The 19,208-nt window shown below is 39.1% G+C and overlaps 1 long non-coding RNA gene across 1 annotated transcript in view; it reads right to left on the bottom strand.

Annotated features, from left to right (window-relative positions):
- Positions 1–8,116: 8,116 nt before the first annotated feature.
- The window catches only part of LOC111813743, a 57,414-nt gene continuing 46,322 nt past the window's right edge, over positions 8,117–19,208 (bottom strand). The window contains exons 2-4 of the long non-coding RNA XR_002818912.1: positions 15,342–15,382; positions 14,989–15,082; positions 8,117–8,210 (exon numbers count right to left, since the gene is read on the bottom strand). This is a non-coding gene — a long non-coding RNA (uncharacterized LOC111813743). The remainder of the gene's footprint in view (positions 8,211–14,988; positions 15,083–15,341; positions 15,383–19,208) is intronic.

Raw genomic sequence — 19,208 nt, 5'->3', positions numbered from 1 at the left:
AGCACTTATTGCACTGAGCCATCTCCCCAGCCCTGTAGAACTAAATTTTATTAGGAAAATATGTAAATAATAGTGTTTTCTATAAAAAAATCACAAGTGAGAAAAAACAGTGGAAAAAATGTTTTAACAATGAGAACCAAAAGGTGAAATATCTAAAAATAATTGTGATAAAAATATGCTAGATTAAAATATTCTAGATTTTAAAATTCAATGTGAAATTACTAAGCCAACAACAACCAATATCATTTCCCCCCAGCAGATAAGCCAGTGTAGACTTGGCAGAGGCCTGCATGCTGATGTGAGGGTTACTGTAGGTACTCGCACACATGTGGAAGAATTCCAATGCTAGTGGTAAAAATCCAAACTCATGTAAGTGTCTTGGAGAGTAAATGGCAAGAGATAACACAATTACAACTACAAATACACCTTGTCCCAGCAATTCATCCCACTCAGGTTTATAATGTAGTCAGCTGGTGTTTCATGGAACAAATATTGTTGAAGGCCTACTATGTATCTGGTACTGTTACTATTTCCTGAAAGCACTTCAAGAAACACAATAAAATCCTTCATCTTTCAAAGAAGGAAATGATTCCTGGTTTAGAAAACAACCAATAAAAGGAGCCAATAAAATAAATTCTAGTCCAAACATACAATGGAGTACTATGAAGCTGTTTTAGAAAATGAAGTGGGTCTATGTATTGATATGAAATGAGTTCTAATATACAGCAAGTGAAACCAAGTACACAATGTTGTATATAGATCCACTATTTGCATAAATCATTACTTGTGTAAAAGTTTTCATGAATTGCTATGTGTCCATATGCACAAACACACACACACACACACACACACACACACACACACACACACACACTTATCAAACAATGCATCAAAATCTGGGAATAGTAATTGTCCTTAGGAGGCTGGGGATGTTAGAGTGGAAAGGAACCTTAGTTTGACCCTGTACCCTTTGGCCCCTATTGGTCCCTGTTTCCCATGAGCCCTTCATGATGAAGTAAATCAGTTATAGACTGCATGTGTCTACACCCCCAAAATTTACAGGTTGTAGCCCTACAGTCTCTCAATGTGATTAGATTTAGAAATGAAGCTGTAAGAAAGTAATTAGGGCCTGTAAACCCAGCATTTGGGAAGTTGAGGCAGGAGGTTCATTGCAAGTTCGAGACCCGCCTGGTCTACAAAGTGAGTTCAAACCCAGGCTGAATCACTTAGCAAGACCCTGTCTCAAAAACAAACAAACAAACAAAAAAAAAAAAAACAGTAATTAGGGTTAGATGAGGTCCCTAAGGAAGGGAGGGCCCTGATCTAAGGGGATTTGTGCTCTAAGAAGAAACACCAGAGAAATCTCTGTATTTTCCTAAGCATACATACAAAAGAGATTCTGTGAGTACACCAGATGCCACCCACCTAGAAGGCAAAAGAGGCTTCCAGAAAGACCCTTCCTTTCCTACACCTTGACCTTGTGCTCCTCATCCTCCAGAACTATGAGACATAAATTCCTCCTGGATAAGCCACAGAGTCCATGGGAATTGTTACAGCTAACATACGATTTTGTTTAATTCATTCCCTAGCTGTCACAAGAACTCAAGTCATTTGAAAACACATCACACTGTGAAGAGTGACATTGGTGGTGGTTGTGCACCAACGTGAATGAACTTGACACCTCTAAACTGCACCCTTAAAAGTGATTTATGTGGTCAGTTGTGTGTGTCACTTTTGCCACAATAAAAAATAACACACATCCAACTCATTTGGATCTCAATTATACCTTAGCCCTTCTCAGCATGCCCAAAAGGCAGATATGTCTATGCCACTTCATGGAATCAGATACTATAGGAAAGACACTCATTGCATAACTATTCAATGTTTGAAAATAGAACTTAGAGAAAATGTAGACATGGGGGGGTTGGGCGGACTGAACAGTCACAGTGCAAGTTAATAACCACCAGGAATCCTAGAAACTATTTTAAAACACTGTATTTAGGGCCTTGGAAAAATGTGTAATGAAAATTTTTTTAAAAAGCTAGATAATTGAACAAACAAAATCCAAGTTTGCTTTCTTGAAAGGCATAAGCAGCAGTGATAGCAGGATTCAGAAACATAGGAGAATCAGAAGTACAGAAAAGGCCACCAAGACAAGACCTTTAGGTAAGAATTGATGGCCAACACCTAAAATAAACAGCCTCAGAAACCTCACTGGACTCTCAAGTCAGCCAGGACCATCGTTACAGTAACTTGCTGGTGTTGCCTTGAAATAAACTTCTGGTCTTTGTCTGGGTTCCCTGATCTTTCAGGTGATATGCTTTATCAGTTGCTCGTATTTGAAAATATGTGTTGTCCCAAGCTTTTTGACCTCAGTATGTTTCTCCTAGGATAGGGTACCTGAAGAGCAAGCTCCTAGGAAACATTCCCAGGAAACTGTGCACCTGTTCCTTTCATTTCTGCAGTGAAGTAGAAGGGAGAAAAGGACACAGAAGGCAGAGGCACAGGCTTCCTCTGAAGTTTCCGACTGGCCAGCTGGCTCATGTGATTTGTATTGGGGGAAATCAGAGTACAAGTTGATCCTGGGCAGGGTGCAGAGCCACTCTGAACCTCAGCATTCTTGAATGTGCAAGTTGATGCCACTAGTTGATACTCCACGCCTGCTGCGACAATTAGACGGATTGCATGAGACAATGTGATCCATGAGAGAGTTTCCATCTCCAAGTACTCATCTTTGTGCCTCCTTCTCCTTATACTCTTGTTTCCCTCAAGGACAGGAGCATTGTTATGAAAAGCAGAAGAGCAAGAAGTAGTCTGTGCTGTAAATTTTGACTTCCAGAACAGTCAAGAAAAATAAAGCTTAGGGCTGGTGAGATGGCTCAGTGGTCTAAAGCACCTACTTAAAACAAGCTTAGCAAAGCACAGGGACTGGGGTTCAATCCCCCAGCACCACATGCCAGCCAGCCCCGCCCCTTGGTGGGCTGAGCTGGCCACACACACACACACACACACACACACACACACACACAAAATAAATAAATTTTTTTAAAAAATATTTTAAAAAAAGAAAAGAAAAAGAAAGTTTATAAATGTATAAAAGGAAAAGTACTCTAACCTTAGATTTTTCTTCCAAGAGGCTGGTGAAGGAAGCCTCTCAGGGTGGGAGATGGTGGTGTCCAGGAGAAAGCATGTGGCAGCTGAAAATAGCTTTGTCAGATGCACTTTGTTCCTAAAAAAAATACAGAATGTCAAATTATAGAATTTAGGTTGATGCCAAAAGCTACCAAACCTTGGCACAAGATTTGAAAACATAATGCATTTTGTCATATTATATAGATAATGGTACAGGATAAAAATATTTACAAGGTATTTACCTTGAACTTATGAAGAATTTAAATGTGAAGCCAGTTCCTGTTAAACTTCTTTCTTGTGAGACTTCATTCTTTCTCTTGTCATAAAATTCAGAAGTTTGTTTACAAAAAGCTGTCCTTTAACTACGATTACTTCTTATCTTTGCATTTTTCTAATTTGCAATATTTACCTGATTGAGGTACAAAGTGAAACTTTATCATTAGATGAAGTACAAGTAATTTAATCCATATAAAAATGTATTTAAATACATATTCTTAAAGTTGGTAAAAGCTATCTTCCTCAATCATTTATGATAGAAATATTTTTAAATATAATGCATAATTTTGCTATTTTTTTCAAAAAAGTGTGTTAGTCACCTGTAGTATGTTTAACTTAGATTTCAGAAACTATTAGATTCTTTCCCTTCTCTTTTCTTTGCCTTTTTTTTTCTCCTCTCTTCTCTCTTGATATTGACAATTGAACCCATGCTAGACAAGTGCTCCACCATTGAACTACAGCCTTTTTATCTCACCACTTGGAAAAACATAAGCTATTTTGAGTGACAGTACAGCAGATATGAAATCTTCCCAGTGTACACAATGAAAATTTCGAGAACTCTGCACTAGGTGCAAAAGGTAAGGGACAATTAGAAGAAGAATGATTCAAAATTCAGACATTGAGAGTTACAATGGATTTAGAGTTGCCTCCTTTCACAGGAAAAATAAAGGAAAGATTAATGACTCTCAGATGGAATCAGGAAAGGTCCTTGACTAACTAGGTAAATGAGCTGCTTGTTGCAGAGCAGGCTGCAGCCAGCCACAGGATTCCCATGATAGCATGATGATTGGGACAAGGCCTCTTCTTCCCAATGCAAAAAGGACAAAAGGATACCTGGTTCTCCAGTATCTACACACACACACACACACACACACACACACGCACACACACACACACACATACACACACACACCCCAAATACTGGAAAGCAAAAAAATCAATAAATGCTGAAGAAACTATGGCACTTATTCAACTCATTCTAAGTAGCATCTCCCATAGTAAGAGAATGCAAGAAGTCACCTTCTACCTTGCTGTATATTCAGTGTTCTCACAGGTGTAAACAGCAAGCACTGTGGGGAGACAGAGGAGAGCTATGTAATTCAGATGAACTGTGCACTGGAGGCAGGTGACCTTTTAGTGATCCTGGAAGAATAGCCAAGTGTTAGTAGAAAAAGGAGAAGAGCAGCCCATCTATAAGGGAAATACAGTCATACCTCAGTGTCTTTGAAGACCCCCCTCCCCACAGATACCAAAATCCACAGCTGCTCAAATCTTGATATAAAATGACATAGCGTTTGCACACAACCTGTACATATCCTGCCCTATAGTTTAGACAGCTCTCGATCACCTGAAATACCTAAGACAATGTAAATGCTGTGTAAACATTTGCTGTATTACATTATTTGGGGAGTGATGACAAGACAAAATGCACATGTTCAGCAAAGATACAACTTTTCTAATATTTTCAATCTTTGGTTGGTTCAATCCTTGCTTTATAATCTGTGGATATGGCAAAGCACTCGAGGGTAAAGTTTTGGGAGGAGCCAATGTCTAGCCCAAAGGGTGATATGCCTGGGGTTTGAAGTTGCAATGTTAGCTATGAGGCTAGGAAATGGAGGTTAGGAAAGTGGTCAGTAGCAAAATCTTACAAATTTATCATTTCTATAACCTTAGATTTCTTGGAAGCAGAGATGCCTGCCATACGATTGAGGGAAATCAGGTGGTCTTAATCGTAAATGATTAAGACCCAATTCAAGATTTCTCTTGTATGGGCCTGATTGAAAGCATATGAGGAAAAGAATAGCTTTAGAACCACGTGCACCATGCATACCTGGGGCAAACCTTATAGGACCACTAATTACAGAGGTCATTAGAACCCCTCTATTAAGATAAAGAGAGTCTTTTAGAGTTGGACACTCTACCATCAATGACCATGGCACTTCAATGCATCAAAGTATTTCTGAACACAAATTGTCAACTGCAGACATCTGAGGCTGTTTCCAATGCCCTCACTGCAGTGCCTAGCCCTGTGCATGCTGCAGCAGGGCACGGATACACTCCTGACAGTGCCTCTGCACTGCCGGACAGGAGTCTCAAGTCTCCAGTCAGTAAATCCATTTGCATTAAAATCTAAGGTTTCTTTCTTGTTTTTAATTCTCTGCTCACTGCCCTGCAGGAACAGATGTTGTTATTCCAAGCCTGGCATTTTATTGGAATGACTTAACTGCATCTTCCATTGCCAGCTCATTGTGTTTAGCATTTGAAGACTTTGCAGTGTTTCCTTTATTTCTTTTGATTAAAATGATGCTCCCAAACCATATAGAAATCAGAGACTGTAAGCGTTCCAACACAGTTTGTGCAGGGGCAGAGAAGTTTCTTTGAATAGCAGGGTCTGTTGTCCTTCTGTCTTTTTCCCCCCTCTGCAGAGCTGGCTCTAAACCCGCTCTCCTCTGGTGTGGCTTGACATGCTGTGTCTAACACACAGTGACAAGGCTCATGGGGTGGGGAGGGTGGGGCTCTCCCTCAAGAGCCTGGAAGCCCTGACCCAGCACTTGGACCTCCAGGTGCAGTTTCCACAGAGAGCTCCCGTTTGCGTAGGAAACATCTAGGGGCATCCCTCGCTTTATTTCTCCCTGTGTAATGGCTTCGATTCTTCTCCAAACATGTAATCTCTCACTCCAACTTTTCAGTGCTCCACCTTTAGCATAGATACAAACAGTTTTCTATCTACCCGAGAAAATCAATCATGCTGGTCAGAACAGTGCTAATTGGCCACTGCAGCTCCCTTGGGCAGACTTTAGAGAATGGTGAGGAATATGGTAATGTGGGGAGTGAGTTTCTTGTCTGAAGAAGACAAGCACCACCCAGATTTCGACAATCTTTATTTGTAGAACTGGTATAGAAACAAGTGTTAACAGATCTCCTCATAGTTTATTAATAAAATGCCCAAGTCCAAAGTTCTATTAAAAAATACTGATATGTAAGTGTTGGATTTTTGTCTGCCTTCACTGGGCAGACAAAAGGACCACGAAGTAGTGTTATGGTTTGTATCTAGTTGTCCCCCAAAGCCTCATGTAATCACTGGGCAGTAGTGATTGAGGAGCAGCACATGGCTTGAGGGGCAGGGCCAGAGGACCAAGGCAGGGCTTGAGGGGCGGGGCCAGAGAGGCGCAAACCTGAACTGACAGCCTGCCTTTCTCTACCCCTCCACCAGGCCTGGTGGCCTCTCAGAAGTATGGAGCAGATCATCCTGGACAAGGCGGCACCCCAGCCTCTCTTTCAGACCCTGTAGCGCGGGACAGTAGTGTCTCCAGGTCTTTGTAATTCAGGCTGTTTTAAACTATGAAACCTCCAGTAACTGTGAGCTAAATAAATCTTTCCTTCTCTAAGCTTGAATATCAGGTATTTGTCCCAGCAGTGAGAGGAGAGTAACTAAGACAAGTAGATTTCGCTTACTGGCGTCCTGATGTTTCAGTTCTGAGCCAGGTCCACTCATTTTGCAGATGAAGAAACTGAGGTCTAGAACGGTGAGCTGAGATCTTCATAGTCTTAGAAGATCATAGGCATAGAATGAATAAGAAGCAAGCACAAGAAAAAAAAAAAGGGTCCTGGTCAGCGCTCTGTGTCTCAATCCACTATCTTGCCAGCTGTTACTATTAACAGCTATTCCTGTACATGTGGCCTGCTTCCTAACTGTATGTTCTTAAAACAGTGTTAGTTTCATAGGGGATGTTCAACTCATGCTTAAATGTATTTGTGGATTGCTAGATGCATGGGTGGATGAAAGAATGGTGAGTGAGTGGGCAAATGGATGAACAAATGAGAAAAATTAACATAGTTTCTTAATGTAAAGTACCAATCCTACTGAGAGGAAGAGTTGAGGTAAGAATTAGGAGCCTCAGTTGGTAGTTTATTTTACGTTAAGCAAGCTAAAATGAGTTTAGCTAAAGTGAGTTTAGCTGAAGTGAGTTTAGAGTTTCATTAGAGTTCACATCTGTCCCTGACACCCAGCTTCAAGGAGAAAAATACTTTAATTTATCATTACATTAAACATCATATAAAACAATATGCACACAAAAATTTATTGCAGCAGTGTTTGAGAAAAATGGAAACAAACTGCATGCGGCTAAATAGAAAAAATAGAAAGTACTCATTTTCTATTTACCTGCATACACTCTTTCCATTTTTCCTCTAAATGTTGCTACAATAAATGAATGCATGCATATTTTCTACACTGCAGATGTTCATAGAATCTATACAGTATGTACACTTTAATGTGTGCACATTATCTACACCATGAAACACAACCACTAAAGAATAAATTAGACTCATTCTGTTGATTTCATCACTGAGGGTTAAGGTAGGGTTAAGGTTAGGGTTAGAATTTAGGTTAGGTTTAGAGTTAGAAAGCATAATTCAAAAAAAGTGAAAAAGTTTATATGGTCTGAAGAGAAACCAGGGAATTAAGAAGGAATGATTCAGAGAAAACAGTTAAGATGCAGAATAGTGTCTTAAAAGTATCTTAAAGTTATTAAACTTCAAAGGGTACCAGGCCGTAAACCATCCCCAATACTACCAATAAAAGAAATTCTAACACTGTAATATATTATGTGTATTTGTTTATGCCTATATATTCTGTTTTGAATTACATGTGTCCAAAGAAGAATATCAAATCCATACATAATTTGTTAATAAAACTTACCTTAGTACTTATTGTGGGAGATTTGTGAGAGGGAACAAGGGATGGGATAGAAGGAACCATGCCAAAAAGGAACAGGAAAATAGGACTTCTTTTCCAGGCTCTGAAGAAGAAAGTGGAGGCAAGGAGTGAGTCAAGTGCAAAATGAGATCCATTAAAACATGGAAAGTGAGACTACTCTGGCAGCTCATCTGCAGAGAGCTGTGCACACCAGACCCACTTCTATTGTGTACTTTCACTCAATAGAATGCATTACTTGTGTTCATGTTAAGGCAATGGTAGAAAGATAGCAAAGATGTTGCGCCATATTGGAAAGATTTTCTTTTTATACAAATATCTTTTCCAAGTGTAGTAGATTAATGGTCAACTTTGACCCCCACCTGAACAAAATCAATGTGATTCTGGGCATGGAAGGCCCACCTGAGCAATGTTACCAACAGCATAACAGCAGAAATAGAGGGGAAGATGGTGAGTTCCTGATTCTCCTGGAGAAGTTTGCCACACTGGTTTTCCTGATAGGAACTCAGGTGTTCTTATCTCTGGAAGAGTTCAGGTTCTTGCTGCTGCTGAGGCTGTGATTCTTTTGTGGGGGAGCTCTTGTCTTCACCTTGAGTGTTGACTCCAGGGTCCAGTGCAGGTCCCTCAGCCTGCTATCACAGATCCTTTATCCCACTCTGCAGACTTTCTAGCTTCCACCACTGACCTTTAGGTCTTCCAAGTTCAGGTCCTTGATACAGACTTGCATGAGACATTGCCGTGTGCTCATGTCCTCCAGCTGGACTCATGGAGGATAAAGCCAGGGGCTCTAGGTCTTCAGCTGCACTCCTGCAGGACATTGCCATGGGATCCAAGCCCTTACCTGGATTCTTTAGGTCTCTAGTGTGTGGACAGATCTCCAATACTCTCCTGCATTTGACTCTTTGGGTAAATATTATAAAATAATTTTGTAAATTATGTGTCCTATGTTAAATTTATTACCTCATAAACCCTGGCTGCAACACCAACCACTAATGTTCTACTATGTCCCAAGGATATAGAATATACTAGTTGCTTAAAAGAAAAATAAGTTGTTGGTGTCAGAGTTTTACCCAGCACCCGCCATATTCGTTTGCTAAGCTTCAACTCAAGATTTAAATGCTTCTTGGCTGAAGAGTAGTGAGTTTCCTTTCAGGCCTCCAGGTGTTTTTATTGTTGTTGGGTTTTTTTTTTCTTTTCCTTTAATCCAGTCCAATTGTTGGCTGCACATCAGCCTACCAACTGTATATGGCCCTAACACACAGTAGAATTAGTGTCATCTCCCTGTGTCTGCCAGTAGAATCCTCAGGTCTGTGCAAAAGAGTAAATTCAGCTCACTTCCTGCTCACTCAAGATCCTAGAGTTAGAATGGGATCAGCTTCCTCTCTGCTACTACCTGTATCCTGATTGCAGCCCAAGTTTCTGTCATGCTTGAGTGATCAAGTCAAAACTCCTGAAGGTTGAAGGAAAGTCCAGCAAAAGTAATCAAATTGTTCCAATTTTAGAAATGTGAGAAAGGAGGAGAAAATATCATATTAATCACAGTATTCTAGGAAGGTAGAAATGAGGGAAAGACGAGATTCAAAATATGAAATTTCTCTGTGTTATCAATAAAAATCAGTTTTTATGCAATGATGATTTATCATCTTCATGGGATAATAAGTAGTCTCAGATGCAACTCTGACCTACAGAGTAAGGTATTCACTTGGTGAATTCACACATATTTGACTACGAATTCTATGAACTTGTTTTTCACCAAAGGCCCTGAAATTACCTTAAGTGATGTTAGTGTTATGGTTTGTGTCTAGAGGTTCCCCAAAGCCTCCTACACTCATGGGACAGGCTTCTAGAGTTTTTGATTTATTCATGTTCCAATGGTAGCCTGGGTATAATATAAGGGAGGGAAAGAGGTTTGTTCTCTACTGTTCCTCCCTTTTGCTCCTGTTGCTTTTGCTGTTTTTTACCACCATGCGCTGCTGCCCTCTGCCATGTGCCATTTTGCCTTACAGCCAGCCAAGCATGGTCTGAAACCTACACAAATTGTAAGCTAAATAAACCTTTCCTTCCTTAATTCCACATGTCAAATATTTTGTCCCAACAATGACAGAAAACATAAGGGTCCCAAAAGTTATTAGTGTGTCTGGAGAATATTATGTAATAAAAATAATATAAGAAGATAAATAAAGCATATTTACAGGTATAGCTGAGCAGGAGAAGTTACACAAACACGATATACCTGGACCCAAAAGGTCAGTTTTACTAAGCCTAGCCATTTTTCTCTACAATCTCTACCAACTCTTCCTTTGAACTGCTCTCTAGGATTAAAGAATGACCAGTGAGTGGTTAATCAGAACATTGCCTAAGATGCTGCCTTAGTGAATGTTTAGTGATAAAATTGGAAAAGCTGAAAATGTAAACTAAACATTAAGTTTCAAGTTTCAAAATGCCATTTTCCTCAGCTGCTGCTATTATGGGGCTCTGGAATCTACATTTCCCAAACGTCCATGTGCTAACAGCATGGTGCTCAGTTTGGCACTACGTAGAGGAGGTGAAAACCTTTAAGTGGGGCCTATTGGGAAGTTTTCAGGCATGGAGCATGTGATCAGCGGAGACAGTGGGACACCAGTCTCTCTACCTCACTTAGTTACTAGCTCCCACGAAATGAGCAGTTTCTTCCCACCACAATATGCTGCCTCACCATTAGTCCAAAAACTACAAGGCCCACAGATCACAGCCTGACTTCTCCAAATCTGTAATCCAAAATAAATCCTTTTTTTTAAGCTGATTGTACCAGGTATTCTCCTACAGTAACAGAAAACTGAGTAACACAGCTATAATGAGAACTGGGAGCAAAACAGGCAGTCAAAATATAAATAATTCTTTCTTATGCAAAACCATCCCATCTTATAAACTATGAGCCTTCAAAAGAAGTGGTAAGCAATAAAGAAAACTAGAAAATCTCTGGCAAAATCATTTTCTAACACGTTAGCAAATGTGCAAGATGTGAGGGAGCTATTTAGACACCAGCAATGTCTCACATTATTTCTAGAGGCTCAAAGTCCTCTTTGAAGGTGACCCTGAGAATTCTGAGCCAGGACAAGGAGTCGCACAAAGTCTGCAACAGAAAAGGAGTTGTACTTGAGGACATTAGTAAATTTGTGAGGACATCAGTAATTTATCTGTCACTCTTCCAATCCACTGAAATCTAGCACCAACCTGATAAAAGTGTTAAAATATCCACATCATGCTCCTCCAACCATGGCACAGGTTGGCACATTTTGTACAGGGAGCAAATAGCAAATGGTTTCAGTTTTGTAGGCAAAGTGTCCTAAGTCATTTCTGGTATGGCTGCTCACCTCTGCAATTAGACAACAAAAACATGCAAATATGTGGATTTGGCTCATTGGCCATAATTTGTTGACCCCTCAGCCTAGGATAGGGGTCAGGATACATTTAATGTATCCTAAGGTTAGGATACATTTTTAGGAAATTAAGGTAACCTTGAAGATTCCCCCACTCTAAGGCCCTAATCTGCTTGACAGACCTCTATACCATTATTTCTGTTTACAGAGGGTCACCCTGTTATGCTACAGGTATTTTCCTAAGCAGTGGGGTCACATGATGCAAAGCAAGTCCCTCCCATCATAGATCTGCCATTTGTGCTGGCTCAAAATTGAATATGCTGGGCTGGAGGTAAAGCTCAGCGATGGAGAACGTGCTTAGCATGCATAAGGCTCCAGCAACGTAGAAAGAAGAAAGGATACACCAATAGCTAATTTATTTTTATTTTAATGATAGTACATGTTCAAGTAAGAATGTGTACAGAGTTATATCTTCTTATATTATCCTACCTATTCAAAGTAAAGTTTTCACTCATTTGTTTCTTCAAATCTTACCCCTTCTTCAAATCTCAGCACAGCTAAATTCCCATTTCCTAACCAAGAACTTCCTTGGGTAGTTGAGGCTTCTTTAATTAGTTCACAAATAATGTTTGGCACCTGTGCTAATTACTGAAGTTGGCAGTAAGCCGAAAAAATGCACTCTTTTACCAGCTGGCCCTCAAGAATCTCTTGCCTTCAATTTTTGTTTGTATTTATTGTATATACTATTCACTGGGCATCTGATAAAAACTAACATCTGCTCCTAAGGTTTTCTCTCACTTTCTAAATAGACTTTATGGAATAGTTTATTCCTATTCCTTAGTGCCTGAGAGAGGGTGAAAGAAAAAAATCACAAGTCAAAGACCAGGAGGCAGCAGGTTCAGTATTCAGCAAGATGCTCTGTGCTCCCACAACAGCATCCTATTGTTTGGTTCTCACATGACAGAAAGGATAAGGGCAAATGTGCTTCAACTGCTTCTTCTCAGTCTGTTAAGGCTGTAATCCGTTTGTCAGAGCAGAGCCCTTATGACTACATCCACTTACCGAGAGGTCCCACCACTCAGAGCTATCACAGTAAGGCTTAAGTCTCAACATAGAAATCCTATGATTTCAGATCACAGCAGATGGCAAGTGAAGATGACAGTAGGTGTCAGGAGGTGTATTCTTCTACAAGGGACTAGCAAACTTCTTCTCCAAAAGGCCATATACTAAATAGTTACATTTGTGAGGGCCATGTACTTCACTATCAAAATGTACTTGTGCTTTAAAAATGTAGAAATTCTCCTAAACCAGCAAAAGCAGGCCAAGCAGCCAATCATTTGCCAGCCCCTGTTCTAGACAGACAGAACAATATAATGGAAAGCTGTCCGTTATTATCTTCTGCTTAATCTAGAAAAGCTCTGGGGAGGAGGCAGTGGTATTTTGAGAACTTGGGTGGACGCCGAGCCTTGGCCGGACCATGAGGTAGCAGGAGAGCAGAATGACCTCATGGAAAGGAGCGGGGCTGAGAGTCAGCAGACCTGAGTTGGAGTCCTGGCTCTACTGCTATCTGGGCAACTTTGGCCAAGTCGCCCCCATGCCTCCAAGTAACTTCTGTGAGTTATCGCCATGAAAAATGAACAGAAAAAGCAACTAGTTGTGAGAATAAGATGAGATCATATCAAAGCACTTTGGAAACTGACAGGCATCCTAGTAAGACCTTGATAAAATTAGTAAAAGCCAAAAATGTAAGCTAAACTTGAAGATTCCAAATTGAAAATGTCATATTATTTAACTAGCAAGAGAAGAGGTGAAATGTGAGAGTCAAATATGATTCTTTATTGTACAGCTTTGGCCAAAATAGCTATTTTATAAGCCTTGAGCCTTCAGAAGATAATAAAGTTGTGAGCAATAAAGACAGATGGGGATCCCTAAAGAGGCTACACAGAGCCCATTGGTATGACACCACAAATGTGTGAGAAGTTCCAAGCCCACAAAAGATCTTCCACGAAGTCTGGTCATTTGCGATCTTTGGGAATCAGTCCCCACATAGATTTATGCTCTACCACACCCAGCACCCCAAAGTAAGGGAATCCTGCTGACACTGACTCAGGGAGGAAGTAGAAGGCAGAAATGTAAACACAGTAGACTGCCCCTGCAACGTGAACTACATGGGAGGCTGAGTAGAGAGGATTGCGAATTTTAAACCAGCCTGAGCAACTTAACAAGAATCTGTCAGGAAATAAAAAAATAAAAAGTGCTGGGAATATATAACTAAGTGGATTCAACCCCCATTGCTGGGGGAATAAAGGTCATAAAAACAGCCAGGAGATACTCAACTTTTGGGTTAAACTAGCTAGTGTGGCTCGTGACAAGCTATCTCTTCATCACAGTAAAATATCACGGAAGTCAGTGGAAGCACTAAAGCTGATTATTTCCCAAAACCTTAATATTGAGAAGATTGAAACAACCTGTCAATGGAACTTGAAAGAAATGTCTACAAACTAGGATGGGGTAGATTAAGAAAGTTTGTAGCTTACCCACTTATGTTTGTGGCAAGACACAAAGGTTGTCGTTAGCCCCAGCCACACAGGAAAAGCCATTCTGACTTAACTTCTATCAGCAGTCTATGAACTAAATAGTGTCTCCTCAAAAGGTGTTTGTCTTCAGAACAGTACCTTGGAAGGTGACTTTATTTGCAAATAAAGCCTTCATAGAGCTAATGAGGTCAGGAAAAAGCTGTTAGGATGGACTCCAATCCAGTATAATTGCTGTGCTTTATAAAAAGGGGAGATTTTTCACACGATTCCAGAAATTCACGGAAGTAAGCTGCTGAAGAAATGCAAAGGGAAGGCCTAGTGAAGGTAAACTGCGCATCTACAGGCCAAGGAGTGCCGAAGTCAGCCAGTACACTAGCCCGAAGCCGGAGCAGAGGCATGAGGGAAGTCCTCCCTCACAGCTCGCAGAAGGAGCTGACTCTGCCCATGCCTCGATCTCCCACTTCTAACCTCCAGAAGTACAAGACAATAAATTTCTGTTGCTGTAAGTCATCCAGTATGTGTTACTTTGTTATAGCAGCTCCAGGAAACAAATACACGCAAGTATTTAACATTAGTAACAGTGGCAGTCATTTCTTCCTGCATAGGGAATATAATAATAATAATTATTATTATTATTATTGTACAGCTTTGGCCAAAATAGCTATTTTATAAGCCTTGAGCCTTCAGAAGATGATAATAATAACAATAATAATAATATAACAATAATAATAATTATTATTATTACCATTATTATTATTGTTATTATTTTGTACCAGGGATCAAACTCAGGACCTTGCGTTTGCCACAAGGCAGACGCTTGTCAGGCAGGGGCTTATGCCACTTCCCTAACTCCCCAGCCCATAAGGAGTATTTTTGGGGCAGCCAGAACACCCCTTTCCCAGCTCCCTGAACTTAGAACAAGGGGACTGTTGAAAATATACCACCCTGTGCCAGTTTTGCTACTCACCACTTCCAGGTTGTTTTTGATCTATAAAAACCAGTCTCAATGATTAAAAGTCTTTGAGTGATCCCGGTCTGCCCCACTGTGACCAATCCCATTTCTGGATGGGTGTTACAAGGGAAGCAAATATCAAATCAAATTATTGCATGTATATAAATATGCATCAATAAGCAGAAACAAAACCAGACGTACACTCTAGTGAAGCATCATCTTTCTATCCTACAGATATTTAACAAATAATTAACTTAAAATTTTTATTCATGGCCAATGCTATTATTCTAAAACAAAAATTTAGCTAAAGAGCTAGTCTAGTCAGGAGATAGACTCTTCCATGGCCTAGAATCTGAACTGAGTCCTACCTCAAATGAGCCAAGGCAGAGTTGACTGGCTAAATACATATCTGAAAAATAAAACCAGCAAATAAGTTCAGAAAGTTACTAAAGCATTACCTCCAGAAGAAATGTTCACCCAGACAGTTTTATTACCCAGTCTGCTCAAGCTTTCATGGAACAGATAATCTCCACACAATATAAACTGTTCCTAAATAGTAAAAAATAATAAATAAATAAAACTTAAACTGTTATATGACTAACCTTAATACCAAAATCTCATAAAGATAGTAGCCACAGAGTATCTACTACACAGCAAACCAATTATAAACACAAATTCTAAAATGCTGAGAGAAATAGCAGCTGAGAGGGTAAAATTGTATATGAAAAGATCATCCGCTACAGTTATCTATGGGATGCTGAACATTAGGAAGTCTAATAACAAAATATACCATAGATAAGCATACAATAAGCTCAATAGTCACTAAAAAGGTATTTATGAATGTGTTACACACATTCAGAATAAAATTTTTAAAAGGCAAACCCAAATGATATCAATATGGCAAAAACTATAAATAAATATTAAGACTCAAAGAAAAATCAGTTTCTTATAAAGCTGGGAAAAAGGCAACAGTCCACCATTACCACTATCACTTAACAGTTTTATGAAAATCTGGCCAGATAAGTGAGGTGTAAAGCACAAATTAGCTATAGTCTTTGAAAAAAAGAAGCAAATTATTATTACAAATATGATTATTCACCTAAAATGGATACCTACATCATTCTAAGAAGTAAGAATTTAATACAACATGCAGGTAACATATATAAATGCCAATATCTGGAGAGTTCCCATATACCAACCATGAGTGTTTAGATAATATAATGTAAACTTTCACAGATTGGGCTTCCCTAGTCTGAAATTCCAAAAGCTAAAATGCTCTAAGACCTAAAACAGGGCTGTGGATATATTTCAGCGGTCTAAGTGCCTGCCTGGCAAGCACAAAGACCAAAGTCCAATCCCCAGTGCCACATGCCATGCCAGCCACTGAAAGAGTATGCCTGTAATCCCAGCACTAGGGAGGCTGAGACAGGAGGATCACTACGAGTCTAAGCTGAATAGCAAGACCCCATATCAAACAAATAAGTGAATAAAATATTTTTAGAAATTAAAATCTAAAGCTTTTTGAGCACTGGCATGACCCTCAAAATATTTCAGACTTCAGATTTTCCAATGAAGAATGCTACATTGCTAAGTTTTATTTAAATATTTTAAAATCCAAAACCAATTCTGAAATCTAAACACATCTGGTCTCCAGTATGCTGGGTAAGGGACACTCAATCGTCATTCATAATAACAAAGTACAAAATAAATTTTAATTTTAATTTTATTTATTTATTTATTTTGTGGAACCTGGAATTGAACTCAGGCCCTTGCGCTTGCCAGGGAAGTGTTTATTCCACTGAGCTATCTCCCTGGCCCCAAAATAAACTTTAAAGACCTAACCAAAAAAAATAAAAAATTGTATGTTAAGAAAACTAACAAGTATTATTGAGCTCTATAAAAATGGTAGCTCCCAGAACTTCATGCAGACTTTTTCAACTTTCTTTAAGTATCTGGAGAACAGGGTCATACATGGTTTGAATCTTGATTCTAACCCGAATGCTTAGCAGGCCAGCTACATAGTGGATGTGAATATTCATCAGCTATCGCCGAGCCTTGCCTATGGTGCTACTTATCGGCACCATTTGTGAGATGCAGAAAGAGCTGACGCCTTTCATGACATGTTTTCTGTGAGCCAAGAAAAGAAAAAGAGGGGCCAGGGAGATGGCTCAGTGGAATAAGTGCTTCCCTAGCAAGCACAAGGGCCTGAGCTCAATCCCTGGTTCCTCCAAAAAAAAAAAAAAAAAAAGGAAAAGGAAAAGAAAAGAAAAAGAGCAGATTATGGAATGGGACTTTACAGTGGCACATGTCTGTTCTCATCATACTCCATTTGCTTAAGAAGTCATGTGGCAGGTTTGGATTTTTTTGAGATGAGAAAGAGTAACACGCATCATTTAGAACAGTTTCCAGTGATTACAGAGTCTGTATTCAGTGGAGCTACATGAAAGAAATTTTCCATAGACTCCTATCGAAACAATAAATAAATAAAGCATGGAGGAAAAAATGAAAACTCACAACATCATAGCGATAACCAAGATGGAACTAGTATTAAGAAATGAGCTAAATTTCCTGAACTGCAATGCCAGTTGGCCCCAACTAAGCGAAATAAAGCCTTAATCTGCTTTGTAACATACTTCCTTCCTACATATTGAGAGAGCACAACTGAAGATGAATAAAGATTGCTCATTAATTCTACAGATGAAACAAAGAGAGAGTAAAACTTGGTTGCAGATACTTGAAGCAATTGCCAAGGCTATAGCGGTAGTGGGAGTTATTGAGGTAATGCCTTCCAGCCTTGGCAGTTCAAGTGGATTAGGCACACCTGTGTACTTGGGCAGCGAGGATAAAGGCATACAGATCCCTTGTGTAACACATTAACATGCTTGATTTAATAGCTGTATGTCCATCCTAAAATATACTCAGAAAACACATATTCTTTTCAAGTGCTATGGAACAGTAACAAGATTATATATTAGTTAGTAAAGAAAATCTTACCATTTTCCAAAAAGTAGAAATCATGCAGATTGCAATTTCACATTCTCTAGACACCATGTAATGCACCCAGAAATTCATCACAGAAGAATTTTTTAAAGAACTAGAATGTCTGACTCTCTTAAATAACTCTTGAGACAAAGAAGAAATAAAAATTACAAGTACAGCCTATTTTTGAAATTATGACAATAAGAACAGAGCATATGAAATGCAGGAGCTGTGGCCAAGGAGATACCAAGGAAAATTAATAGCACTGAGATTGTATTATTAAACAAGAAAGATTGAAAATATGTGAACTACAATCCAAAAAAATTGAGACAGATCCCCCCCCCATAAAAAGCAGGTAGGGGAAACAGACAAAAATAAATTATTTTTAAAATTTGTGTAGTAAAACTAAAATACATTTGAATTGAACCTGGTTTCCTTTCTTAAATAACAGAATGTATTCTGGGCAAAACTGATAGCACACACAAAAAAAAATCTTTAAAACCTTTTTTTCCCATTAAATAGGCATAATATGTCCTATAAGCATAAAAAAGGGATATTTAACTTTTTTTTGAAATTTATCCATTTATAATCTCCATTACAAAAAAATAATCTCCATTACTTTTAGGGAGAATAAATACAGATATGCATCTTTAATTGTTTTGCTTTTATTCTTGAGATAGGGTCTTGCGATGTACTTCAGGCTGGACTTGTATTCGCTATGTAGCCCAGGTTGGCCCCAAATTCATGAACCTTCTGCCTCAGCCCTCCACATGTTAAGTTTACATGTGCCTCTATTTTTTAATTAAGACACATGCATTGTTTTTAAACATAATATTATCATACACTTTGAATATAATATGTTGTAAACATAATTTTTCTATCTACTAGGGAATGAAAATTTTTATGTCACTTGATTTATTGCAATTTCCCTTAGGTGTGGTGCTATGGAACGGGCCCTGCAGTGCCTCTGAGGGATGCCTGCATTGATCAGAATATTTTGTCCCTTCCTTTGTGACAAGCTCCAATTAACCCAATTCTGATCTGACTATGCTAATCTTCATCACAAATAACCAGTGATGTTGGAACAATCTCACTGTCATTAAATGTTTAAATGATGTTACAATCACTTAACTTTTGAAGAAACAAACACATGTATGTAGCGCTAGGGGGATACAAAAAGCAATCCAGTCACAAGAAAATATTGCTGATCACTATATGCTACTAGATTTCAAAACCATAATTTTCTCAAAAACTAT

The sequence above is a fragment of the Octodon degus genome, unplaced genomic scaffold (genome assembly GCF_000260255.1).
Source record: "Octodon degus isolate 3935 unplaced genomic scaffold, OctDeg1.0 scaffold00219, whole genome shotgun sequence".
Lineage (NCBI taxonomy): Eukaryota > Metazoa > Chordata > Mammalia > Rodentia > Octodontidae > Octodon > Octodon degus.
Note: the sequence above shows the minus strand (reverse complement) of the source record. Positions and strands in the feature narration are given on the sequence as shown.